The sequence below is a fragment of the Gavia stellata genome, chromosome 32 (assembly GCF_030936135.1).
Source record: "Gavia stellata isolate bGavSte3 chromosome 32, bGavSte3.hap2, whole genome shotgun sequence".
Taxonomy (NCBI): domain Eukaryota; kingdom Metazoa; phylum Chordata; class Aves; order Gaviiformes; family Gaviidae; genus Gavia; species Gavia stellata.
The window spans coordinates 1,254,745-1,267,452 of record NC_082625.1 but is presented as its reverse complement, the minus strand read 5'-3'; the positions used below and the strand labels follow the sequence as shown (position 1 = coordinate 1,267,452).

The following is a 12,708-nucleotide window of genomic DNA, read 5'->3' as shown; positions in this document are numbered from 1 at the left end:
AAGTCTGCTCCGTCCTCATCCTTCCTGCATTTCTGGTCAGTGCAGTCACAGATAAAGTACAGAGGGGAAAATCAGATCACTGCACGCAAGCAGCGAGCACTCACAGCTTCCACAGGAGCGCTGCTATAAGAATTAGGCCACAAAATTTCACGGTAGCTACTCGCTCCCCACGTGCTTCAGAGCAGCCGAGAAACTCAGAGCTCTCAGCCAGCATTAGCAGCAGTTATTTAGGAAGGACGGAGGAGCAGAAAAGCAGAACGAGCTCCAACACCAGTTTCAGTCACCCGTGCAGGTGTGATCTGTGCACGAGCAGCTCCAGAGCTGCTGCAGAAGTCACCACTGCTTCTGCAGGGGGAAAACTGCAGCTCGCTCTGGCAGGAGCCGGTGCTGCACCCCAAAAGCCCTCATCCTCCAGCCCAGCATTACAGGCTCTCGCTTTGAATCTGCTCCTTTCCAGTCACCTGCAGCTTCCTCTCCTACTGCTCAGAGCCTGAGATGACTGAGCCGTATAAATGCCACCCCTCTGCTTGCAGAAACCATCGCAAGAACTCATGAGCCCCCCAACACCTCGAATCTCCTCCCCAGCGTGAATGCCTTCTCTTCAGATGGGTGGAAAGGAGAACTTCCTCCCTGCTCTTCAAAATCAGGTTGTAAATTCCTTTGCTTCAAGGACCATTTAAAATCTGCTGCTCCACAACTGTCTCAGCAAAATGGTAATCACTTCTGTGAAGATTTTTCAACTTGAGAACATTTATGACCTTTTAAGTAAATACATGCTCTTCAAACATCTTCATGAAATGCAAGCTAACAGATTTTGTGATCTTACCCAAAGGAAAGGGACGAAGGAATGCGTACTTCACACAAAGCACTGAAATGAGGCTGTTTTTGTAGTCTGGCTTGTTGAAAATTGTCCACTGTCGAGTCCTGGAACATCTGTGCTTTGCTGAAGCAATGCTCAAGTGCAGGTGGCATCACAGACAAAACCCCCCACCCAGGCACCCATGCTTCCTTTCCAAAAAGGGACTATGAGGAGTAACACTGATGTTTTAAAAAACCCTCCGGGTTAGTATATGTCTTCATAATAGCAAAACTAAAAAGACATTGATCATCCTTGCAGCTCCTGCAAGGGAAGCACACAGCTTTGCTCCAGCCTTCCAGCAGCAAACCCACCATACCAGCACACCAAACCCCAATCATCCCACTAAACGCAATAAGAAGGACGAGTCCTTCTTATTAAGTTGTTATTTTCATATGCAATCGTTTCGGAAACGATCAGGGATAAGTTTTCAGGTCCCCAAGTCCAGAGATTGCCCACAATTCCCACTCAGGCTTGTGTCTTCAATTATGGCCTGAAAAGAGGTACCGACTTACTGATTGCAGGGGGCATATTGAGAACTAAATCTGTATATCCTGGCTAGACCACTCTGGAGTTTGCCCTTGGCTGGGAGGGCTGGATAGCAGCTCCACATTCAACGGGAGGGTACAGAGACTAAGCAGGAAACTGGGCTGTGTCGTGGCACAGGAGTATTAAGTTGTAGAAGGAGATAAAAGAAAGGGAAGTTTAGGCTGAATATCACAAAGCTTCCTGAGAATTTCCCACAGGTCCCGAGATCTGAGCTGGGAAACGCGGCGAGCAGCAGCACTCAAGACATTTAAAGCAGGCAGGGGAAGTTTTAACATGGCACAGCGTTTCATCCCCTTCTTTACCGAGCGTACAAAGGCTCTTCCAGCTGCACCACGAGGTCACACGGATTTATCAGCATCATGTGCAAAAGTTACTTCAGCGTGAGATCAGCAGATTTGAGGGCATCAGCCATGACACAGCTGAGCGAGCAGCCTGCAGCCAGCCTGGCAGCTCCCGCTGCTGTGCAACTCCTTGGGTGCTGAGTGGGTGGAAAGGTTTTGAAATGACTTTTGAGTTTTCTACAGATGAGCAAATGCCCCAAGAGGGAGAACCCTCTGACTAAAGCAGCCACATTTATCTACCCCCAAACCTGAAATGCCGTACCAACATTAAACACCACGCCGATGCGATGCTCTCACCTTCCGCTGTAAGCAGAGGAACAGGCTGACGTACCTGGACCTGCACACCAAGACTTGAACAGACAGTGCAAGGGAGAATGACTGCCAGCCACGCAAAAAGCATCGCTGCCAAAAAAACCTTGCTCTTTTAAAGCGGAGACCCTTTGGTCACTAGTATTTGCATCCACACAATCTCCTCCTTTAGACAGTACCGTTATCGCTGCCCAATCTCAAGCTTTTCAGCACAGCTTAACAGCAAGCCTCCACTTTCTACCTGGGAGGCCCAAAACCAGGCTACACTGTAAATGGTAAAAGGAGACGCCAAACTGTTTTATAAGGGAAAAGGAGAAAAAAGAGAGATGAGGGCACGGGTCAGAGTCAGCTGGCAGAGCTGCTGTGTTTTGGTGGAGAAAGCAGCAGAGAATTTCCCCATCAGTAATGCACGGCTATTAAAAGAAACAAGTCCCTGACATATCTACGCTCTCAAGTCACCGTAACGCCCAGATAAAATTCTGTCCTTTAAAAGTTATCTTATCACAGGAGTAACTCTCCTTCCTGAGCTCCTAAACAGCCAGTATTTCCCTGTGCCACATGAGCATTCAGACAAATTCAAAGCCACCTCCTGCTTGCAATCTGTGAGCGGAACGCTTTGGCTTTTTATTATCTCAAATTTATTTTGCTTCTCCCCAAAATAGTATCACGTGTTTAGCAAGAAAGTTAGCCACACGGAATTTAAGGAAGATTACAAGAAAACCCTAAAATAAGAATTCAGGCCAATGCTGTGAGGACTAGCCTTTATTAGGAGCATTGTTCCAATTATAGTCTCTATTCACTAGAAGATACTGGGACTTCTGCAGGGCTTCAGCGAGCGGTTGTGCTGAGCAAGCCCGGCAGAGCATGTTTATTGAACTTCGGACAGCTCTGCGTGCAGGGGATGGAAAGGGCAAGGAGTTTGGTTTCAAGTAACTTCAAGTTTTCATTGTGGAAAGAGTGTTTGGAGGGAATTACATCAGAACCGCAAGCTACAATATGCTCATTGTATGGCTTGGCATTGCTTGCTCAATGCTTCTTGAGAAGATAGGGAACTGGTAAATAAGCAGGGTAACATAGCCGTTACGAACCTTCCCAGCACAATATGCCCCTCAGCTACCTTTTCTTGTGTTATGGAAAAAGAAACAGGGTTTGTTCATTACTCCGACTGCAGCTATTATACCTACGTGCATTCAAATCGCGTTTCAAAGTAGCTAAAAATAGCCTTCCAACCACTGGTCAAGCAAACAGCAGTTTACCCTCGTTTCATTGTTTTCGGCCGGTCTGCAGTGACACTTTCAGCCCAGTATCCTGCCCCAGCAGGATCGAGCTCAAATAACCAGATGAGCAATCCCTCGAGCTGCCACGGAGCGTGTTTTCCCCCCGGAACCGGCGCTGACCCAACGCCGCAGTTACAGTCAGCGGGGAGGCAGCGCGTAGAGACCAGACATCTGATCCCACACACGTGTGAATAAGCCTGGAAGCAGAATTCACCATAATTTAACCTTTTATGACTTGTATATACATAGAGAGAGACTTTTTGTTACTGCTCTGCAGGCCAAACTGAAGACAGCGTGGTCTGAAGCCCTTCTGATTACCCCTGGTGTCACCGCAGAGATGGTCATCTGGGAGGCTTAGATGAGGTCATTGGATGCTTGAGGACAAGATATCCCGCGCTGAGGAACCCGGGCCATCTGCTCCAGCGTCACTCTTACTTGTTTGACCTTCGGACCAGAATTCAAGGCTGATTTATTCCCTTCTAGGCTTTCGCCTGCACTGAAGCTGAGGAGTTCAGGGTGAAGTCTCCCCCTTCAGCCCACTTTCTGCAACGTCAAAAATCAAAACGATAAGCAGCACGGGTGCCCTGCACGGCTATGGGAATTGATCCCCCCAGCCTACGGTGGGAGATGCGCCAACCGCCCTTCAGGCTTTTCTGTATTGGATTCGGTTTCATTCCAGCGTCTGCACAAGCGGAATATTTGCAACCAACACGCTTGGGGGGTGGGGGGGAGCCTGAGGTTATAGCAAAAATATTTACTTAAAAATTAAATACCTTCTGTTCAAGTGCAGGAAGATAAGTGATCCTCTTGGTGTGACTGTTCTCTCAACAAGCCTCACAGTACTGGGAAGCAGCATTCAGCTGATGCTGAGCAAACAAGAAAAATGCTGACTAGCTCGTTGATGAGCCTTGGTGTAGCACAGAGCCATGAAGAAACCTCTTCAGGAACGGGAGCCAAAAGCATTTCAGCCTCTTTTGTGTGACTTAAGAGGCTGATACAGGGTTGGCTACAGCACACCTAACCCAGCTTCCAAGGAAAGCATATAAATCACAGTATATTTTCGGCTGTCGGAGCATTGCTTTACACTTTGTACATTCAGAAAGCCCTTTTGAAGCCACATTATCAAAACCAGAGCGTTGGCAATACTTGGCTCATGCTGACTGGGTTTGCCGCGATCGGCGGGGACTAGAAGGTTGGCCCTAAGGGCCAGATGGTGTTTGCGTAATCACTGCACATAGAAAGTTTTGCTTTTTTGTTTTCAGCCTGACCCATTTCAAAACATTGTGATATCGTCACCTTAAGTGAAAATAAGAATGGTCTAAATGATAATACTAGGAACCGCTCATGCTGTTCTGCAAAGCAAAGGGAAGAGCGAACTACCCCGCCGATTACAACAGAATTGCGTACTTCTGTGCTAAATTCCTAGTTGCTCTCTGAGCTAGGTATCTCACAGCACCCAGACTAAAGGCCTCTAGGGGATTGTTAAGCACATCTCTTAGCAGGACTTTTAGCACATTTCGACTAGCAGAGCTTGAAACATTGACTGGCATTTGCTTTACTCTGTCAAAAACACGGAAGAGCTGGTTTTCCAGGTTCATAGCCGCGATCTTTAGTGTGAGCCGCTCATGAGAATTTTTTCCTTTGCTTTAAACCACAATTATGGCCAAGGAATAGCCACATGCAAACCTCTTTACTCAGTGCATCTGCTCTGGACGCATCTAGGTCACACCTGCTTGCTCTACCACCAAAGTTTTTCTGCTGTTGGTTTTGCAAATGCTTTCTACTTCTGTAGTGAAGAGTCTCCAAAGCTGCGGGTGAGGTTACTCATTGCAAATACTCTTAGGGGTGAGGATGTGAGCAGCAAAATAAGCAGAGTATAGCTTTAAAATCCTGAATTCAGTTTATAGCAGTTGCATCTTGAGTCAGTGAAGAAATCAGATGCGTCCGCATCTGCAGTGAGAGCTTGCATCGCCTTTCCAACCTACATGAAATGCTCACTCGCTGCTTTTCCTACAGAGTCATCCCAAAGATGCAAACTTGTAAACAGTGCTGGAGTGGAGCAACAGGGGTTCAAGGGAAAGAGACTGAAAGCAAAAATCTCTCTAGACATAATGGTGCCATCAATGAATCAAGGCAACCATGCCCTGAAAAACACAGCGCCTAGACAGACTCTTGCTAAAGAAAGTTCAATATTGCAACATGGATTAAGTAACGCCTTGACTCGACAGCCATGGGCAATATGTCCAGACACCGACTACAGAGCTCAAGCAGTGAGACAAGAGCAGTTTCCACTAACCTAACCCCGAGAGTCCTTCAGTGACCTTGAATTGAAACAAACACCATCCCTGTTCGTGTTAAGATCTCGCATGATGACAGAGAGCTACTTACAGCTATGAGCAAGGAGGAAAGCGATTCAGTAGGGAATTAAGCAACATCTACGGTCATGTAATTGCTGGGACCCCAAACACACTGTTGGGCTGAGCTGAAGTGAACAGGCACATCCTCGTAGCACACGTGGAGGACTCATCTCCAGTACTGCTTCGCTGCATTAGCCCAGCACTGAACAGCAAAGCAGAACATCATGTCTGTCCAGCACCACACCACAGCTGCAATGCTCCAAGCTTTGAGCTGGTCATGTCTGGGTATGTGCTGCACTAAATATGTATCTTTTCTGCTAATGCAACCCCAAAATCCTTTGACCCCACCCAGTAATTAGCACCCTATTGCTAACTAAGCCTCAGAAACCCGAAGTGAAAATATTTTTCGTAAGGCAGGAACGTCATCTACACTGGGAAAATTCAGACCTGTAATTCCACACCGGTGCTTCTGAAGAATCACACCCTATAGCTCGGCATTAAGCAAAAACTCAAAATCTTAACTACATGCTTCAGAAATAATTAACAGCTCGAGGTATCCTGAAGCTGGGCTGGTGTGACACTTGCTCATGAGCTGAACGGCTCAGGGATGCTTATTCACTGCCAGCTACTGACTGCAGAAGGGACTCACTTGCATTTGGGGGCCCACTCCTAATTTCACTAGAAATGTGAGTGACCTTTTGCAGCAGAGACATCACATGAGCATAAATACTACTGCTTTCTTCATACACCCATAAAACACGCTGATACGAGAGCAGTCCTGTGACTTTCTCTAGTCATCTTGCTTTCATTACTGATGCAGCTACAGAGGGCAAAAATGATGCTCAGGGGAAACTCACAATAGGCCAGCAGAGCCTGGGCCCCCCCAAGTCAGCTGCAGGCAAGCAAAACCCAAGAGGCTTGCTTCCAAATGCGGATGAGGACACAGTTTGATCAGCCCGATGACTACTTTTGCACTTGTTTCAACCACCGAAGTAATTACCCTAAAAGAAAAGGCCAGTATTTCCATGTGACTGCGGCGTCTGTGCGGCTGTTTTCATGCAAACCCGGGTCTTTTGGTAATACTGATGACTGCAACATCATGTGAGGGTTTGCAACAAGGAGCAACTCCTACATCGGGGCTGGAATCCGCTGGGCAGACAGGGAGAGGAAGCAGAAGGTCGTTTTCTTTTGTCTCTCTTACAGGAAGAGAAGTCACGTTGGGCTGGCAGCGGTTCAGCTCTGAGCTCAGGGCTGGGACTGGGAACTGCCGTGGCAAGGCTGGGGCTGGAAATAAGGCAGAGAGGCTAAAAAAGGGACTTGGATATTGTGTGAAAGGGTTGTACCAGAAGGCACGTGAGGGATCGGCTTGCAGGTAACGGGCAACCTTTGGCTCCCTGGCTATTTTCATTGGGCTGGTGCTTACATTTAGAGAATCATCTACTACAGGTTAGCAAAAACAGATATGTAAAACATTCCAACTTCCCTCAATTCACGGCAGTGAGCCACTGCCGTTGTGCTGGTGCCATCCTTCTCTGCTTACCCTGTACATAGCTGAGCGTCGCTGGCACCCCCTCACCTGCCCCTCCAAGTCCCAGGGGACCCCAAAGTCAACCCTCTGCCGGAACTGTGAGAATTACCCAATGGCACTTTTTGCCCCCAGTTTTTATTCACACGCTGGATAAGGAACACAGTTCTGCAGATGCTTTAGCCCCCCCATTCTGGTATGAACTCACTTGCCAGATGAAAAGAAAACTTATCTGTGTGCCTGGGTGCTAACCTGAAACCGAAAGAAAGAGAAGGGCGAAAGCTTTCCTTTTGCACAACGGCAATGCAAATACTGACAGCCGGAGAAGGGTCGGTACCGGCAGCATCTGCTCGGTCACAGAGCTGGGAGATAAAATACAGTGTCACGGACTGCAGGGCCTGAAACTGCACGTTAGCACAGAAATACAGGTATTTCCTTCCAGTTTTGTGTCTAAATAGGAAAACGCAGAACACTAAGAATACCTTTAGTAACTCGTCAAAATGAGTCTCTGACCCGGGTGGTCTACTTCAAATTACACTGTAAACAGATTTCGAGGCAAAGTATACCATTGAATAAAAACATCTCTGGTCCGGTAACAGTCTGATTTAAGAAACAGATTTCTGTGTACGCTCGGCCAAAGCACGACAAGCCTCCTGCCCCTCCTGGGCAGCGTGAACCTCTCCAGCCGAGCGTGCCGGGCACTGGGGATGCCGGAGCAGGCACCTGACGGTGTCTCACCATCAAACCGCCGGCCAGAGCAGGTCCCCTGCCAGCGAGCCGGTCGGCAGCGAGGAGCCCGTCTCTGGGGGACCAACCCTTCGCACAGACAGCGCGCGCCAGCTCCAGAAGCAAAGCGCTTGCTCTTATCTATACATGGACTTACTGCGGATAGCCCTCACGTGCATCCACTTTTAATCCCGAGCAAGAACGCTTTGTTCCTGTTTGCTTCATGTGCATTCAAGAAGCATGTTTGTGGGGGAAAGAGATGGTCAAAACATCTTGCAGACAGAGCAAAAACTGGTTAAAAATTACCTTCTCCAGCTGTTTGGGGCTGCCTGCTTTTATTTCTTTTTAAACTGTTAGACAGTTCAGACAGTAAGGGCTCCTAAAACGTTTCCATGTAAAGTTAGCCCAGATGAGCCTAAACGATCGGTGAAAGATTTACGCTACCCTTATGCTAAAAGCAACTAGCAGATCTCACACCATCAATCAAGACTCTTCGTTTGTGGGAGTGATGACTGACAGCGATGGTGATTAAGAAAAAGGAGCAGTCAGCTCAGTCTTCCCATTTAAATCTATAACAAAATGCCCAACTACAACTGGGTTTAGTTAAAACCCATATAAGGCACTTCTGCTCCAGAGCAGGACTACCTCCCGATGGGGAGATGCACTGGTACAGGCACTAGCCTGCGAGTCCGCATGCTCCTCAGCAGCTGCTTCCCGAGCAGACGAGACCTCGGGCTTTGCCTGCCCACCCCAAGATGTGCCAGACAATTACATCTCACTCCCTTTAAAGAAAGTTTACATAACAGGGACAGAAGTGCTTTTAAACATGGTCCAAAAAACACGTATGCTGAAAAGATATTAAAAGAGGCACCAAATTTAGATCCTGCTTTGCCTAGCAAGTGAAGAGCTTGAACAAACATAATTATCCCAGTAAAAGAGAAAAAATTAAGCCTTCTTTACTTCTGGCGCGATCATTCCAAGTTGAAATAAAACCCAGCACAGTGGCCTGGCCCCCAGCTTACAGCATCACCACCTCCACCTAGCTGGCAACGCGGAGGTTGTGCATCAGGACCAGCTCCCCTAGCTTCAAAACAGATTAATTCAAACTGGTACATGACGAACCCAAAGTTCAATTCAACTCCAGAGAGCAGAGACAGCCTAAGGCTGGAAGAGCGCAAGCGACCAAAGCTGCTCTTTGTGGACAACCGTGTCAAGAAATAAAAGCTTAATCCAATATCACTTATTCAATTTTTCCAAGAAAAAATGGCTTCAAATGGCCGCAACACGTACCTACCGTTTTCTACTACCTCTGGAATATTCCTGGGAAAACAGAAGAAAGAATAAACATAAATACTCAACACAAAGCGATCGAAAAAGTCCTATTTAGCACATGCAGCCTCTTCACAATGATGAAGCCGAGAAATCTCACAGTCTGTGGTGTTAGACACGAGCGAGGCTTGCAACGCACGGTGTTCTCCACTGCCGTGCCATGCAGGTGGCTGCCTTGCACACTCGGCGTGCCGACAGCCACCCGTGAGCACCGGGTCTGGCTGGGGAAACTGAGGACCTCCTGCGAGCACCGGGTTCATCCCAACCCGGTCACGCTGGCTCTGAACAGGGGGGGGCCCAGGACAGGTTGGAGACGACAGACGCGATGATGAACGCCGATGGCAGCGGTGACACTTCCCAGGACAGGAAGGTATTTGTGTGGTGAGCAGAGCCCGTGCCCACGGCGCGGGCAGCGAGCGACGGGCAGATAAGGGAGAGCAGCGGCGCTGCAGGACGGGGCATTTTTCACATAGCCAGCATTCCTAGGGGAGGCCGTTGCTGCAGAAATCCCTTGTCTCCGTTAATAAAAACACATAAAAGGGAGAAAGAATGAATCAAGCTTATTTAGCCACAACAGCGAATACAATACTTAACTCACTCCACAGCCTTGCGTGCTGTTCGGAGACTCCGGATGGGATTGTACTGTATTTTTTAAGGCAAAAAGGGCATCACACAAATGTCTGCTCATCAGCACCCTGCCCTCCCGACACCTCAGCGCATTCGCTCCTGTCCATATAGTTTTATCATGCTCATATAGTTTAAAAGGACCTATTTATAAGCTTCAGCTCTAAATACCCAAAACAGAGTTGAAAGCTGGAGGAAAACTGGAAAACCATAACCTCTGTAGAGACAAGTTAACCCAAACTGGAACAAATGACAGGCACCGATACAGGAACCAATGTGATTTTCTGGCTGCCCATTTTATTGCATTCAGCAGTAGGGGACAGGCAACAGGAAATTCGTATCCCATGATAAGCTCACTTACACAGGGATTAGTGGAATTTTACCAGTTTTCTGTGTCATTTACACAAATACACGAACACCATGCTGGCATTGCTTGTCCAACATCATGCCGCTCGTTGGCTACAGCCCAGCGACAGCACGAGGGAGCTGAAAACTCTGGGCTTTAACCGCAGATGTTTTCTACGGCTTGGCTTTTAACTCGCAGCTGCAGAAACCCTTTCAGCACGCTGCCGCACCTCTGCACGAACAAATTAAAGAGTTTGTGCTAAGACCTAACTTACAATAAAGCAAGCAGAACACACTCTTGCATCCATGGTTGGCATCCCCCACCGAAAGAGGCAGTGAATTTTGAGGTCTTTAAGAAGGCTTAATGACCACTGATATCAAAAGCCTCACAGAAAGATTTCTATTGACCTTCATGTTTGCAAAAACCCTTTTACCTTTAAAATGACTCAGAAGCCAAGTCCAGCCTAGCTGCATGCCCTTAAATCCCAATTTGCATTCCTGCAATTTAAGGCTAATTGCATTTGGTAGAAAATGGACAAACAGTATTTCTACTCGGCGAGAAAAAGATGTGCCACCTGCCCAGCTGTGCTACTACTGACAAACTACGGAAGGGCACTTTTATCACTGAAACGCTGCCTTTTAGTGACCAAGGGTGGATAAAGATCACAGAAGAGACTCACCCGAGGTGTGCGTGCCTGGCATTGTAATGCATAAAGCATAGCTGTTAATCCCTGGCTAATTAACATCTTCATTCAGCCGCTGAAGCTATGAGGAACACATTACCAGCGCATTTAAAAGTTACAGATCACATACACACGCCATTAGTGCCACACACTGACAGCTTCTACACCTGATCCTATTTCCCCTCCTTCTTGCGCATTCCAATAACACTTAAGTGCAGTATTTCTTACTCAGGAACTATACACTGATTTTGAAAATCCAACCTAACTAATTTTATTATCTTCTTCATCTTAAACCCCACTACGTAAGGTTAGCAGTAATACACTCAAGCTGCTTAAAAACCTCTGGACTTAAGTTCCGAACTTAAAACTCCAGGCTACACGTTCAACTCTTAGCTTGTCGAGAGCTTGACGCTGCAGACGATGAGGATAACGTATTGTACAATGTAGAAAGAAAAACACAAAACCAGCCACCTAAATGCAAGTTTTATTTCTTCAAAACTGAATTGCAAGTCCTGTTTGTGGCATGGGAGGCAGGCAGCTATGGGGACGGGCCAGGCTCTGCCAGCAACACGAGATCGAGTCTCCAGAGGACTATTGTCAAGCTTCTGAAAGAAAGGGGTGAAATAAAACAAAAATATTTGTAAAACGTAATGGGATTTTTTCCACCACCACTGGAGAATGTTTTTCAGGCAGTTAGCCAGCACCACTTCAAAGAGCAAAAAAGCATGTGGTTTCTGCACAGCTTTGTACTTTAATATTAAACACAGAAAAAAGCCCGGCTCAGTGAGGCAGCCAGGCAACCGTCACTTTGATGCAGGAGAAAGTACGTCAATCGGCTGCATCACTGCAGCGGCTCCGGGGTCGGGGAACCCTCCTACAGCATCTCCCTGCCCACGCAGCCAGCGCCGCGTCCCGCTCCCCTCCGCAACGCCGCGGGCTCGGCGAGAGGAGGGGGAGGAAGACAAAAAACCCAAGACATCGCTTTTCACTCCGCCAAAAGGACAAAGCTGAGTCAGACGCTAACTCACAGGCAGCTTTTTGTGAGGTGTGGAGGTAACACCGTGAAGGCTGGAGCCGTCCCACGGGAGGGGGCACGTGCCGTGGGGCTGCTGCCAGCCAGAGGGACGGAGGATGTCCCTGCAAGAGCTTGAAAAGGGGATGCCAACAATCTCATTTCAGCTCTCCCAGAGATCCTCAGGAAGAGGTGGTCCTGACGCAGCAATGCCCCAGCTCTCACTCAGGCATCATAAAAAAAAAAAAAAAAAGCCAGGCAAAGCACGTTTACAGCAGTCGTGTTTGTGCTGCAACACACCGGACTTTCATGCAATTTCATTTTAATACAGGACCATTAACTACATGTTATGGGCTTGTTTTGCAACTGGCTCCTGACTGTCTGCAGAACTTAATTTAGACATATGAAAAAGACAGGTCTTAACTAAGCAAGAAGTGCAATTTCTAGCAGCCCTGTTTTGCTGTGAAAGCTAATTGTCAATTCCTCAAATTCCAAGTTGTTAAAGACTGGACTTCGGTCTCACTTCCCACTGTTTAACCTGTTCAAGTCTGGCACTAACCTAGCTGTACCCAAAAGGACCTAGACCTAAAGCTTATTGCACTAAGGCTCTTCAATCTGCTTTCTGCTCTCTTCTGAGCAGGTTTTCGTCTGTGCAGCAGGTTACCACGGGGCAGAGCGGGACAGCAAGCTTTCCGAAGCCTAAACTGACAACTAACCCCATCAGCACCTTGCGCAATGGGAACCCAACCCGACCCGCCTGCAGATACTACTAAAA

General features: G+C 47.7%; 1 protein-coding gene across 3 annotated transcripts in view; it reads right to left on the bottom strand.

The window, feature by feature from the left end:
• Positions 1 to 12,708, bottom strand: part of GNG7 (G protein subunit gamma 7) — a 63,444-nt gene that overhangs the window by 16,288 nt on the left and 34,448 nt on the right. Inside the window, exon 1 of one of the 3 annotated variants that reach the window (XM_059831673.1) lies at positions 9,235 to 9,295. The exons of 1 other annotated variant lie outside the window; for it this stretch is intronic. The gene's annotated coding sequence lies outside the window, so the exon portion shown is untranslated. Of the gene's footprint in view, positions 1 to 9,230; positions 9,296 to 12,708 lie in introns of those variants that run through there. One more of the 3 variants, XM_059831672.1, reaches the window with a different exon arrangement.